Source organism: Primulina huaijiensis, chromosome 5, assembly GCF_012295235.1.
Source record: "Primulina huaijiensis isolate GDHJ02 chromosome 5, ASM1229523v2, whole genome shotgun sequence".
Taxonomy (NCBI): Eukaryota; Viridiplantae; Streptophyta; class Magnoliopsida; order Lamiales; family Gesneriaceae; genus Primulina; species Primulina huaijiensis.
The window spans coordinates 10,377,050-10,392,417 of NC_133310.1; positions in this window are offsets into that span (position 1 = coordinate 10,377,050).

Here is a 15,368-nt window from a genome sequence, read left to right on the forward strand (position 1 = left end):
TAACATGCTTCCTATAAATCAATAGAAACAAGCATATCAATTCAAATCAAGGCATCTAATAACAATCAGTATGTGATTTAGGGAAACTCAAGTATGTCCTACTCGAGTCGATCTCCCAATACCACATTGACTTATACCTTTCGTTCGTAGTCTCGGTCTGAAGCAATATAAGTTCTGAACTCAAGACTGTCTCTATAAATCTGAAACAATATATCAATAATCATAATATCAATATTTCATTCTCAAATCAACGCTGAATCTGATTAATCTGAATTAATTCAAATCAACGGCATAACAGCACAATCCCGATATCCCCGTCAATACAGTATCAATAGATATCAATTACAAACCATAACCCATATCCAGTACAATTCCTAATCAGTCCATAATCCAAATCTATTCGATTCCCAATCAATATAATCAGAAAATCATAACAATTTCCATAAGCAATCCGTTTTCTGATCTGACTTCGATTCTACGGTGTCTCGTATATCAAGAACATTATATTCAATTCCATCAATATCATAATCTCAAATGATAATAAAACTGAATGAAACTTACGTCCAATTGTAGCTCGTGTCGAGAGGAGTACGGTACCGTGTTCGGATTCAAATTCTGATAATCGGATCGAACAAAATCTCCAATTAAACTCAAAGAAAGCTTAAGGGAATTTGAAGGGAATTCTCGCTGATCTTGCTTCTGAATTTGTGAAGAATGAATTGTATATATATATATCAATTGCATGGCTAAAGGACAAGTGTCCCACTCAAATTTCCATATTTGCACTTTAGTCCCTCAACTTTTCACTATTTGCAAATCGGCCCCCGCTCAATCTTTTAATTCAATTTCAATCCTAATTAATTACAAAAACCGTGGAATCTAATTCATCATTCCAAAATTCTTAAATTAAATAATCTCGGATTAAAATGATATAATCTCGGGCCTTACACTTCATCTCATATATCCCGATCGAATCTGCAACCATTGGTTCATCGAGGGTTGCATATTAATTCGATAACTATGTGATAACTATAAATAGTGGCATCGCATGTACCGTTCGAGAACTCCTTCTCTAACGTACATCTCATACTCTGGCCAGAGATTCCATGCACTATAACATCATCAGATCACATAGGATATCCACACCCGCAGGTGAGCGGTGAATCCCCGACTACAATGCACTGGCTCCTATATGTTTCGCAATTGTACCCAACCTCGCCACCTGATGACTCTCCTGGAGCCGGTAAACGAGTCAAAGCACAGCCCTAGCATATAGAGCCTCAGTGTTGTCCCGGGTTGTAAGGACTAATGGTGCACAATCATAACCACGTACTTATCCTCTCGATGAATGATAACCACTTGGAAAGTACGAGGGAGGGTTGTTCGGTATAATCATCATATGACTACCCATCTGCATGTTTGGACATCTCTATGCCTTTACCAAGAAACGGAGTACACAACATCACAAATGCTAGTCTCGAGCTCAAGCGACCTTTATCCATGTTTCAGGAGACTGAATCGACTAGGAACGAATTTAGATCATACAGTGTTTACAAACGAGTTTCAACATTGAATTACGATTCATTTGTATCAAGGTCTTTATCTATGTTTGAAAACATGGGTATACAGATAAAGAAATAACAAACCATGAAATAATGAATTATATTAAAATAAAGATTGTTAATTACAACTGAGTTAATAAAATCCCTAGCCAACAGTTGGCTTGCAGAGCATCTACTCTAACAATCTCCCACTTGCCCTAGAGCCAACTACCCATAAACTTTAATCCCATTGCTTCGCGATGCTTCTCAAACAATGGTCCTGGCAAGGGCATTGTAAGTGGATCAGCAACGTTATCTGTAGAGGGGACTCTTTCGACTGATATATCTCCTCTTCCCACAATCTCCCGGATGATGTGGAACTTCCTCAGTACATGTTTGGATCGTTGATGAGACCTTGGTTCCTTTGCTTGCGCAACGGCACCAGTGTTGTCGCAGTACACCGGGACTGGATCAACTCCATTAGGAATGACTCCCAACTCTTGGACAAAATTCCTCATCCAAACTGCCTCTTTGGCTGCAGCAGACGCAGCAATGTACTCAGCTTCAGTGGTGGAATCCGCAACGGTGTCTTGTTTGCAACTCTTCCAAGAGACAGCCGCACCATTAAGCATGAATACAAAACCAGAGGTCGATTTCGAATCATCTACATCACATTGGAAGCTAGAATCAGTGTAGCCTTCCAATTTTAATTCTCCACCTCCATAGACCATGAACAAGTTCTTAGTCCTTCTCAAGTACTTAAGAATATCTTTCACGGCCTTCCAATACATTTGACCAGGGTTCGCCTGATATCTGCTTGTAACACTCAAAGCGTAAGCAACATCAGGACGTGTTGATATCATACCATACATGATACTACCAATGGCTGACACATATGGAATACGTGTCATCATCTCTATCTCTTCATCAGTTTTAGGACACATAGCTTTAGATAGAGTAACATTATGACACATTGTTAAATATCCTCTCTTGGACTATTCCATAGAGAATCTCTTCAGAATGGTATCGATATAAGTGTCTTAGGTGAGTCCTAGCATCTTTTTTGATCTATCTCTATAGATATGTATTCCCAATACATATTATGCTTCACCCATGTCTTTCATGGAGAATTTACTTGCTAACCATACTTTAGTTGATTGCACTAATCCTACATCATTCCCAATGAGTAGGATGTCATCAACATAAAGTATAAGGAATGTCACTGCACTCCCACTAACTTTCTTGTACACACATGGTTCCTCGGGATTCTTAGCAAAACCAAACTCTTTGATTGTGCTATCAAATCTGAGGTTCAAACTCCTTGACGCCTGCTTGAGACCATATATAGATCTCTGAAGTTTGCACACCTTATGTTCACTTCCTACTGATGTGTATCCCTCAGGTTGAGACATATAATTTTCTTCTTTGATGTCTTCATTGAGGAATGCAGTCTTTACATCCATTTGCCATATTTCATAGTCATACCATGCTGCTATGGCCAGTAGTATTCTAATGGACTTAAACATAGCAACTGGTGAAAAAGTTTCCTCATAGTCAATTCCTTGCCTTTGAGTATAACCTTTTGCAATTAGCCTTGCTTTGAAGGTCAGTACCTTCCCATCCGCCCCAAGCTTTTTTTTGTAGATCCATTTTCATCCTATGGGAACGATTCCCTCAGGTGGATCCACTAATGTCCAGACTTGGTTTGAATACATTGAGTCCATTTCTGAATGCATGGCTTCAAGCCATTTGGATGAATGAGTATCAGATATTGCTTCCTTAAAGTTCATTGGATCACATCCAACACAAGACCCATCCTGGTCTTGTTCATGAAGAAGCGTATATCTTGCAGGTGGTCTAATGACCCTATCAGACCTTCTAGGAACTTGGACTTCAACTACTGGTAGTTGGGAAATGGGTTCAACTTCTATAGTTGAGGGAGTTTCTTGAATTTTTTCAAGTTCTATCATCTTGCCTTTTCTATCTAATAGAAATTCCTTTTCCAAAAAGGTGGCATTTCTCGAAACAAACACTTTTGCCTCATTTGGATGATAGAAATAATATCCAACAGAATTCTTTGGATATCCTACAAAGTAGCACAAAGTGGATCTGCTATCCAATTTGTCTCCCACTGTCTGCTTCACATAAGCAGGACATCCCCATATTCTCATGTAAGAATACTTGAGAGTTTTTCCCATCCATATCTCATATGGTGTTTTATCCACTGCTTTGGTATGAACATTATTCAACAACATTACCGCCGTTTCAAGCGCAAAGCCCCAAAACGATGTAGGCAGTTCAGTGAATCCCATCATGGATCGAACCATGTCCATCATGGTTCGATTTCGACGTTCAGAAACACCATTCAATTGTGGTGTTGCTGGTGGAGTCCATTGTGAGAGAATCCCATTCTCTTTTAGATAACCCAAAAATTCAGCACTCAAGTATTCTCCACCTCGATCAGATCGAAGTGCTTTAATACTTCTTTGTAGCTGATTTTCTACTTCAGATCTGAATTCTTTGAACTTTTCAAATGCTTCAGATTTGTGTTTCATCAAATAAACGTACCCATACCTCGAATGGTCATCAGTAAAGGTAATGAAGTAGTAATGCCCAAATTTTGTGCTAACACTTAGCGGGCCACAAACGTCCGTGTGGATCAAATCCAGTAGACCATGTGCACGTTCCACGTTTCCACTGAATGGAGTTTTAGTCATTTTTCCTTTTAGACAGGACTCACAAGTTGGTAGAGAATTTATGTCTGACAGGTCAAACATGCCTTCTCCCACTAGCTTGTGCATCCTTCTTTGGGAAATATGACCTAGTCTAGCGTGCCATATTTGTGCGGGATTTGGATCTTCTATTTTTCTTTTGTTTGTTGTTGTTTTCGTACGCGCTTGGATATTGTTCAACGGAATATCTTTTAATTTTAAGTTATAGAGATCGTTTGTTAATTCTCCAGTTCCAATCAAACATTCATTCTTGTATAAATTGCAAACACCTTTAGCAAAAACACAAGAATAACCATCCCTATCAAGCATAGAAATAGAAATAATGTTTTTAACCAATTCAGGAACAAATAAAACATCTCTCAAAAACAATTTAAAATTATTGTCCAAAATTAAAGTAACGTCTCCAATGGCAGTGGCGGCAACTCTTGCTCCATTTCCCAGTCTTAGAAAGGTCTCACCATCTCTATGCCTCTTGCTTCTTCCCATCACATGCAAATCATTGCATAGATGAGAACCACATCCGGTATCCAATACCCAAGAAGAGGAATTAATAGAAACATTAACTTCAATATAAAACATACCATGGCCAGAAAGCTTCTGGGCAAGATACTCCACGCAATTACGCCTCCAATGTCCAGGCTTGTTGCAGTGGAAACAGATTTGTTCTGACTTGTCAGGCTTTGTGGGCCCCGGATTTGGTTTCTTGTATGGCTCATTGTTGGGCTTGTTCTTCTTTGGAGGTGCAGAATGTTTCTTGCCTTTATTTGGGGCTCCCTTTTTTCGTACCATACGAAGAATCCACCAGATGAACAGGCTTTTCCTTTTTAATTGTGGCCTCATAATTAGTGAGCATATTAACCAACTCTTCAAGGGTGGCCTCAAGCTTATTCATATTAAAATTAATCACAAATCCATCGAACGCGGCCGGTAAAGACAGCAATAGAATATCAGTCGAGAGCTCACTAGGCATAACAAAGTCGAGTCCCACCAACTTCTCGATGAGCCCAATCATCCTAACACCATGCTCATGGACCGAAGCCCCCTCTCGCAAGCGTGTAGTCATGAGCTCTTTAACAGTAGCATGTCTCTCTGAACGAGTTTGTACAACAGACAATTCTGTTAGATGAAGGTGAATGTCAGCAGCATTCACCGCCTCCTCGTACCTTCTCTGAAGTTCATTCGACATAGAAGCCAACATGTAGCTCTTAGCCTGAAGATCATGGTCCCACCATTTCTCAAGCTTAGCTAACTCAGTCCTACTGATATCAGGAGATGCCTCCTTTGGTGGCTTCTTATCAAGCACATACGCAATCCTCTCGGAGTTCAGAACAATCTTTAAATTTCGGAACCAGTCGTGATAGTTAGGGCCATTCAATTTGTTTTGATCGAGAATGATTGAAAGCGGGTTACGAGTAGACATCGTAAATATACTGAAAATGAAACCAGATAATAGTTACTGATAATTTTAAAATAATTCTAAGATATAAAATATGGATTTTCATTTTATAAATTTCCCTCCCACTATTTTGACATTTCCACCACCCTCTGATGAAAAAGGGAAATCGTATTTCCTTAGTAGGCACGTAGAGTCCAATTAGCCAATTATAATCCCGAATAATATCAGCCAATTATAATTTCTAAAAGGTAGAATCCAATTGCATCCCTATGCAACCTCCGCGTGTTTTGCCTCACGTTTAATAAGGACCCAATAATATGACGCCGTTTATTTTCACGTGTCAAACCAACCCATCAATATTGAATTGTAGTGGACGGTCGCCATGAGTTCCCCCAATAATATGAGCCGAAGTCATGGGAGTTCCACTCAATTCACATCATATGTCCGGTGGAAGTCACAGCTTTCCGGCGTACAGGTCTCCCCAATAATATGAGCCAGACACTGTCCGCGGGTAGCGATCAACATGCAACCACGGTTGATGGAAGGCAAGGAAAAATTAAACTCTTTTAATTTTTACTTTTTCGGTTTGATATAAATTTTGAATCTTATTCAAAATGAGGGATTTTAATTTTAAAATTGTCTCATCATTTTAATTTAAAAAATCGCGTGCCACGAGTTTGTATGTTTGCCGGATTCATGCAACTATATTATTTAATAATATACATACATGCATACTACTATATATCACATATATCATAATATGACATTCAACAATAAATAAGGATGATCGATCGCCAACACTATTAGATCCATGTGAGCTATACATGGATCCAGGTCCAAACCTAGGTGAATGCAGGGATGCAAATGCATATTATTACAAAAGCTTCCAATATTTTACATGTCTTCATCTTGATCATCGGGCCCACCATCTTCCAGTCTTGATCTCCCACTATTTCTAATTATTACATCTGAATAGCCATGGCACATAAGGGATACATCTCATGGGGTGGGAACGGGCCATAAACCAGGCCCACTTTAATAATATCAAATATTAAAAACGAATAAAACAGTAAAATATCCTAACATACACCTAACAAATTGATCAAGGTTCTCGACCATCCTTCATGCATTTAATATCAAATATTAAAATCAATTTAATTAAACAATTTAATTAATTGATAAATTATATATCTAATAATATTATCACTAACCACCACAATTATTAAAGAATTTAATAAATTAAATAAAACTCCTTTATTTAATTTCTAATTAAATCAATAATAATTGATTTCTTGTAAAAACCCAATTTTACCATAAATAATTAAAATAATATTCTAATTATTTATTTTACAAGAAAATTATTAATTTTTAAAATATTAATTTTCAAAATAAAATTTGAACCAATTTTTCAAAATTATCAATTTTGCCCAAAAGTTTGAAAAATCAGAAAATCGCACCCTAGGCCCTAATAATTCAAGCTCATCATCCAGCACGCATCCCGAGACAATCTCGGGAAGCCGCCAGCACTGCCCGCCCGCTGCTCGAACGTTTCGGGCAGTGGTGGCAGCCCCAATGCGCGTAGGCGCTCATAGGTACGTGCGGCGCTGCGCGCTGCGCGCTGGCGTCCCTATGCCGCGCGCGCACACGTGCGCTACGCGCTGCCGTGCCGCGCGCGGGGCGTCGCGCTGCGCGCTTGCGTCCGACGCCTCGCGCGCACGGACTGCCCGAAACAGTTCCGGGCAGATTAAAAATTTTTTTTTTTTGTTTTCTGAAAAAAAAAAAATTTTGATGGTGCATCTATTTTCTGATAATTTTCTTGTGTGGTTAGAAACAAATTATTCAATATAAAACCATACGTTTTAGAAAAACCTTGGCTCTGATACCACTGTTGGATCTCGGTTTTGTACACGCCCAAACGCAGCGGAAGTTTTAAAATTTTTATTTTATTTTGACAATCAAAATACATTTGATTGGGCGTTCGTATGATTTTTAATAAAAATATTCATAGGATGTTTAGAAAATTATACCTTTGGTGAATTAATCGCACGACTCCAACTATTCCGGATTTAGCGGAGATAGCTCTTGATGAAATCCCTACGAACTTTCTTCAGGGACTCCTTTCTTCTAATTAGGTCCACGACTAGATGGTTTGATCCTCTTCTAATTTGCACTAGAAAAAATAGAAGAGATTTTACGTAGGAGATTTAAATTTGAGAGGCGGCTCAAACTATTCTCCAAAGAGAAGTGGCCGAATTATGGAGTACTTGGGAGAGGAGATTTCGAAAATCTCTTGTGCTGGTGGCTAGGGTTATGTCATGTTAACTCATATTTATAATTAACCATGGCCGAATTATTATAGTATAATAATTGGGCCCTTTAATTAACATTAATGGATTTAATTAATTAATTGGGTTAGTCACACTAATTTAATCAATTAATCAAGGTCCATTAACAACTTTAATTATTTAATATGTTGGACTTGTACTCTTACAAGCCCATTAAACATATTACCCACCATATTTAATTTATTAATTAATAAGCTCAACCTTTGAGTTTAATAAATTAAATCATTTATAAATTCAACATTTGAATTTATTAATCAAATTATAAATTCAACTCCTTGAATTTATATCACCTCCAAAATTTAATATTTAATAAACCCAACATTTTGAGTTTAATAAATTAAATTCTCAAATTTTATAAATTCAACTCTTTGAATTTATTCTCTCAAAATTTAATTATCATAAATTCAACTTCTTGGATTTATTATATAATATAAATTCAACTTCTTGAATTTATTCTCTCAACGGAACAAATGATCCAGTACTTGTGTGACCCTCAATGGTTCAGGGATACAGCTAACCGTGGGTTCACAACTCTTTGTGATTCAGGACATAATCTTTTATTCGAGCTTACCCCAGTTAGCCCCATTCTTTTCATCAACACTTTGTTCAAGAATGTCTGATCTCATTTCTGATTGCACCCATCGAATCATGGTAAGAGCGTCTAGTAGCATCGCCAATGATCCCCTAGGTATCGCTGATAGTGCCTGCAAGAACCAGTCGATTATGATTAACGTACATTACGGTCACTTTATCTCATATATCCCGATCGAATCTACAACCATTGGTTCATCGAGAGTTGCATATTAATTCGATAACTATGTGATAACTATAAATAGTGGCATCGCATGTACCGTTCGAGAACTCCTTCTCTAACGTACATCTCATACTCTGGCCAGAGATTCCATGCACTATAACATCATCAGATCACATAGGATATCAACACCTGCAGGTGAGCGGTGAATCCCCGACTACAATGCACTGGCTCCTATATGTTTCGCAATTGTACCCAACCTCGCCACCTGATCACTCTCCTGGAGCCGGTAAACGAGTCAAAGCACAGCCCTAGCATATAGAGCCTCAGTGTTGTCCCGGGTTGTAAGGACTAATGGTGCACAATCATAACCACGGACTTATCCTCTCGATGAATGATAACCACTTGGAAAGTCCGAGGGAGGGTTGTTCGGTATAATCATCATATGACTACCCATCTGCATGTTTGGACATATGTATGCCCTTACCAAGAAACGGAGTACACAACATCACATATGCTAGTCTCGAGCTCAAGCGACCTTTATCCATGTTTCAGGTGGCTGAATCGACGAGGAACGAATTTAGATCATACAGTGTTTACAAACGAGTTTCAACATCGAATTACGATTCATTTGTATCAAGGTCTTTATCTATGTTTGATAACATGGGTATACAGATAAAGAAATAACAAACCATGAAATAATGAATTATATTAAAATAAAGATTGTTAATTACAACTGAGTCAATAAAATCCCTAGCCAACAGTTGGCTTGCAGGGCATCTACTCTAACAAGTAGGGTCCCTAGGTTGGTTGGCTAGGGTCTGGCTTGAGGTAGCTCGGCCGTGGCTCGATGAAATTGGGAGTTGGCTCGGTAGGTTCATGCAAGGGACAAAATTTCAAAATTAATGAATATGGTTCGAACCATGGGTCCATGAGGGTGTTCATGGCTCACAAGGGTAGGTTAGGTGATAAATTGCTAGTCACTTTCAAGGATCAAACTTCACCAAAATGATAAATAATGAAAGCTTTACGATTTTATGATTTTACGATATATGATTTATTTATGCTTAAAAGTTATTTTAAAATTTATACCTTTAGTGAATTAATTCACTCGTCTCCAACTATTCTGGTATTGGCGGATATAGCTCTTGTTGAATTCCCAACAAACTTTCTTTTAGAAATCCTTTCTTTTATCTTTGATTCATATCCACGACTAGAAGATTTATTCCTCTACTAATTTGCACTAGAAAATTAGAAGAGATTCTACGTTGAGATCGAAAACTAGAGGCGGCACAAAAACCCCTAAAATTCTAGGAGTGGAGGCCTAAAATTCTTGAGAGGTGATGGGAGGAATTTTTGAAATTATGGTTGTCATAGGCTAGCGTTTAAGTTTCCTACTTAAATAAAGCCTTCATGACCTAATTATCATGATAAAATATAAGGGCCTCTTAATTAACATTAATGAGCTTGATTAATTAATTGGGCTACTCCAACTAGTTTAATTAATTAATATATGTGCATTAAGAACTTTAATTATTTAGTATGTTAGACTTGTACTCCTACAAGTCCATTAAACATACTTTCCAATATATTTAATTTATTATTTAATAAACTCAACTTTTGAGTTTAATAATTTAAATTCACAAATCTTATAAATTCAGCTCCTTGAATTTATTGTCTCCAAATTTTATAAATTCATAAATTCAACTTCTAAATTTACTATCTCATAAATTCAACTCTTTGAATATATTTTCTCAAAATTTAATTATCACAAATTCAACTTCTTGAATTTACTATATCTTAATTTAATTAAATTCAACTGATTGAATTTATTCTCTGAACGGGAACAAAATGATCCAGTGCTTGTGTGACCCACAATGGTTCAGAGATGCAGCTAGCCGTGGGTTCACAACTCTTTGTGATTCAGGACATAATCTTTTATTCGGGCTTACCCTAATTTGTCCCATTCATTGTATCTACAATTGATCATAAGAATGTTATAAATCATATTTCTGATTAAATACATCGAATCATGGTAAGAGCATCTAGTATCATCGCCTCATGATTCCCTAGGTATCATTGATAATGCCTACAAGAACCAGTCGATTATGATTAACGTACAGTACGGTCCCTTCATCTCATATATCCCGATCGAATCTGCAACCATTGGTTCATCGAGGATTGCATAATAATTCGATAAGTATGTGACACATATTTGAGAATAAATAGTGGCATCGCATGTAGAATTGGAGAACTTTTTCTCTAACGTACATCTCATACTCTGGTCAGAGATTCCATGCACTATTATTTCATCAGATCACATAGTATATCCACAATGGTAGGTGAGCGGTGAATTCCCGACTACAATGCACTGGCTCCTACATGTGTCGTAATTGTACCAAATCTCTCCACCTGATGACCCTCCTGGAGTCGGTAAACGAGTCAAATCACAGCCCTAGAATATAGAGCCTCAGTGTTGTCCCGAGTCGTAAGGACTAATGGTGTACAATCATAACCACTGACTTAAATTCTCGATGAATGATAACCACTTGGAAAGTAGTAGAATTTTCGGCTTTTACTTCGCCACTCGTTACTTCGACGATTATTAATTATGAAGTAGTATATATCAATCAACTTCGGTAATAACACCAGCGAAGTAAAACATTATTTTTTACTTCAAAATTTAAAAAACATGGGCTTTACTTCTAATTTTTTATAATCTTTTACTTCGACACAGTAGTTTTGATGAAGTGAAAAGTTAAAAAAAAATTATATTTATATTTAGTGAAGTAAAAAAATGAACCATAATTTTAATTAATTTTCTTTAAATGATGAAGTAATAAAATACAAATTAACTCGTCATATTAAAATTGTGTCGAAGTTAAAGAAAGAATTTACTTCACCACAACTCAATAATTGTGAAGTCGATATCTATTAAATACTTCACAACAACACAAAAAAATGAAGTTTTTTAAATTTACTACTTCGTCATTAAATGTAAATTGTGGAGTAAAAAAACTTACAAAGAAAAAAAAGATGTAAACTGTCGCTAATTATTAGCGACAATTTAAAAAATCCGTCGCTAAATAAATCGGCGACGGTTGAATGAACTGTCGCTAATTAGCAACGGTTTTGTTCTAACCGTCGCTAATAGCGACGGTTTAAAAAGTCTGTCGCTAAATCAATCGGCGACGATTTTATAAATCGTCGCTAATTAACAACGGTTTTTCTCTACCCGTCGCCCATAGCGACGATTTAGACAGTCTGTCGCTAAATAATTAGGCGACAGTTGTAAAACCCGTCGCTAATTAGCGACATATTTATTAAACCGTCGCTAATAGCGACAATTTATAATTTTCGTCGTACATTGCCTATAAATACACTCCTCTGCGGCTTATTCTTCACACCACTTCATATCTACTTCCATTTTTCTCTCGGACTGTTTAATTTCAATTTATATTATATTTTTTAGCTTCAATTTTTAATTTATGATCATGAATTTAATTTTTTTGTTAGCTCGCAAGGTTAAATTATTTTATAAATTATTTACAAATTTAAAATATGATATTTAGATGTGTGGATGAGATATTATTTAAAAATATGTAGGAATAATTATAAATTTTAAAAAATAAAAAAATTTTTAAAAATAATATAATTTGCGACGGTTTTATGAATTACCGTCGCTAACTAGCGATAGTTATATAAATACTATCGCTATTTTGGTACAAAGGGTCGCTAAATAGCGACGGTTACTCGTAAAGCTGTCGCTCAATAGCGACGGTGATTAGTAAAACCGTCGCTAATGAGAGACGGTTATTCATAAAATTTTCGCTAATTAGCAACGGTTTATCTTTTCGAAACCGTCGCTATTTCATTCCATAACACCGAAGTCATTCTCATCAATTACTTCACAAAAATACAAAACCTATGAAGTTATACAACACATTTACTTCGTCATTCTATATAAACTATGCAGTTATTTATAAACTATTACTTCTGCACTTTACGAAATCGATGATGTAGAAGACGTTGTTTTACTTCGTCATCAGTCTAATTCCAGCCAAAGACTTCGCTAATTTCTTGGATACGACTTCGGTGATAATGCGAAGTAAAATGGTACACTATTACTTCACGTGCGTCTATTTCGGCAATTATCTACCTATTACTTTATTTAATATGCGAAGTAAATCAAGAAAATTCTACTAGTATAAAATTGACCAGGAACGAATTTAGATTATACAGTATTTACAAATGAGTTTAAACATCAAATTACGATTCATTTGTATTAAATTTAATCAAGGTCTTTATTTATGTTGATCACATGGGTATACAGATAAAGAAATAACAAATCATGAAATAATGAATTATATTAAAATAAAGATTGTTTACTACTGAGTCAATAAATTCCCTAGCCAACATTTGGCTTACAGGACATCTACTTTAACAATCTCCCACTTGCTATAGAGCCAACTACCCATAAACTTTAATCTCATTGTGTAACGCCCTAGATTCGACGACTGTCCTCACTATACCAATACGAGTCTTTTCAACGTGCTTATGTCCTCACTCACACACACCCTAGGAAACTTCCCAGGAGGTCACCCATCCCATAATTTCCCCAAGTCAAGAACGCTTAACTTTGGAGTTCTAATGTGATGAGCTACCGAAAAGAAGATGCATCTTATTGGTATTAGTAATACATATAAAATCTTTTAAGCCCTCTTCAACTGTACAGTCCATTACATTGAACAGTTTCGAAATCCCCCTCTTTCCGGTGTTAGATCAATTCATTCATGTTCCCTCCACCTAGAAGCCTGCCAGGAGCCGCTCATTGTCCTTGCAACCTCATGGCACTGCCGATCACCCCCCGCCCTCTTCGGCCCGGGGCCTCACACATTGTTTTGCGATGCTTCTCTAACAATGGCCCTGGCAATGGCTTTGTAAGCGGATCAACAACTTTATCTGCAGAGGGGACTCTTTCGACTGATATATCTCCTCTTCCAACAATCTCCCGGATGATGTGAAATTTTCTCAGTACATGTTTGGATCGCTGATGAGACCTTGGTTCCTTTGCTTGCGCAAAGGCACCAGTGTTGTCGCAGTACACCGGGACTAGATCAACTCCATTAGGAATAATGCCCAAATCTTGGAGAAAATTCCTCATCCAAATTGCCTCTTTGGCTACAGCAGATGCAACAATGTATTCAGCTTCAGTGATGGAATCCGCAACGTTGTCTTGCTTGGAACTTTTCCAATAGACATCTGCACCATTTAGCGTGAATACAAAACCAGAGGTCAATTTCGAATCATCTACGTCACATTCGGAGCTAGAATCGGTGTAACCTTCCAATTTCAATTCTCCACCCCCATAGACCATGAACAAGTTCTTAGTCCTTCTCAAGTATTTAAGAATATCTTTCACGGCCTTCCAATGCATTGGACAATGGTTCGTTTGATATCTGCTTGTGACACTCAGAGCGTAAGCAACATCTGGATGTGTCGATATCATACCATACATGATACTACCAATTGCTGACGCATATGGAATACATGTCATCATCTCTATCTCTTCATCAGTTTTGGGACACATAGCTTTAGATAGAGTAACTCCATGACACATTGGTAAGTATCCTCTCTTGAACTCTTCCATAGAGAATCGCTTCAGAATGGTATAGACATAAATGGCTTTGGTGAGCCCCGGCATCCTCTTTGATCTGTCTCTATAGATTGGTATTCCCAATACATAGGATGCTTCACCCATGTCTTTCATGGAGAATTTACTTGCTAACCATACTTTAATTGATTACAGTAATCCTACATCATTCCCAATAAGCAGAATATCATCAACATAAAGTACTAGGAATGTCACTGCACTCCCACTAACTTTCTTGTACACGCATGGTTCCTCAAGATTATTAGCAAAACCAAATTTTTTTATAGTGCTATCAAATCTGAGGTTCCAATCTTGACGCCTGCTTGAGACCATATATTGATCTCTGAAGTTTGCATACCTTATGCTCACTTCCTACTGATGTGTATCCCTCAGGTTGAGACATATAAATTTCTTCTTTGATGTCTCCATTGAGGAATGGTGTCTTTACATTCATTTGTCTTATCTCATAGTCATACCATGTTTCTATGGCTAGTAGTAATCTAATGGACTTAATCATAGCAACTGGTGAAAAAGTTTCTTCATAGTCAATTCCTTGCCTTTGAGTATAACTTTTTGCAACCAGTCTTACTTTGAAGGTTAATACCTTCCCATCCGCCCCAAGATTTCTTTTGTAGATCCATTTGCATCCTATGGGAACGATTCTCTCAAGTGGATCTTGAAAGAGGATCGATTAAGGTGCCCGAATGCGCAACGGAAGTTTCAGAAATATTTTAGAATGCAAAACCGAGCACCCTAATCACAAAGATGTGTAGCAAATACAATAAAACACAAAATGTCATTCATAGGGTGTTATAAGATTTTTACCTATCAATCTTAAAAGATTGATTATGGCTCTAACTTAGTTGTCAAACAACTAAGATCTTCGATGGCAAGACTAATCTTCAAGCTTCCAATGAGCACTCTTTGCTCAAAAATTAAGCCCACCACCA